The sequence below is a fragment of the Schistocerca piceifrons genome, chromosome 1 (assembly GCF_021461385.2).
Source record: "Schistocerca piceifrons isolate TAMUIC-IGC-003096 chromosome 1, iqSchPice1.1, whole genome shotgun sequence".
NCBI lineage: Eukaryota > Metazoa > Arthropoda > Insecta > Orthoptera > Acrididae > Schistocerca > Schistocerca piceifrons.
In genome coordinates this window covers 784,341,039-784,341,750 of record NC_060138.1, presented here as the reverse complement: position 1 = coordinate 784,341,750, position 712 = coordinate 784,341,039, and the positions used below count along the sequence as shown (strand labels likewise).

The window sequence follows — 712 nt, the reverse complement described above, 5'->3', positions numbered from 1 at the left end:
ATTTCGATGGTGTAGTTTCCTCCCAATAACGAGCACCTAACGCGATTTACAGGCGGATTATTACATAAAATTTGCAAGTTACGGTACGTGAAATGACAATGAGAATTTTTTTTATTTCTAGAAGTCTTAATTTTCGTAAATACGTAAAGGAAAACCTGAACATTTTCGGTATTGAGAAAATTAGTTGTATTTACAAAATACTATTACATGAATGCAGTTTTGATCTACCAGTAAATTATGGCATCATGATAGCAATATCTTGCCATTCGTTATCGTTTCTTGTTAAGAAAAATTTTCGCTGCGGACAGGATTCGAACCTGTGCGGGGAAACCCCATTGGATTTCGAGTCCAACTCCTTAACCACTCGGACACCGCAGCTCGACGGGTGTGCTTGCCTGTATCGATACATCTCGCGAAGTGCTTTGTACTTATCGATGTTACCGAAGGTAGCGACACGTTTCTTCCGGCGGTTTATACAAGGAATGCACACTTGGCCAGCGTGGACGATCTAGTCACCGGTGGCGTTTGCTACTGAGTGGCTTACGCATCGCGGTTGGATTCACTACGTCACCTGTGACACTGCTTTCCCCGTACTCCATTTAACTGCAGGCTATTGATGCGGAAAGGCTGCAGTACTTTACACTAACGAAGAGCTCAGATTATAGTTATGTCTGCGCAAACTAAGTTAACACGGTGGCTGATGCAAACGACC

General features: G+C 43.0%; 1 non-coding gene across 1 annotated transcript; it reads right to left on the bottom strand.

Moving 5' to 3' along the window:
- Positions 1-296: 296 nt before the first annotated feature.
- Trnas-cga lies at positions 297-378 on the bottom strand. Its single transcript has one exon. It is a non-coding gene; the product is annotated as a tRNA-Ser (tRNA).
- Positions 379-712: the final 334 nt, after the last annotated feature.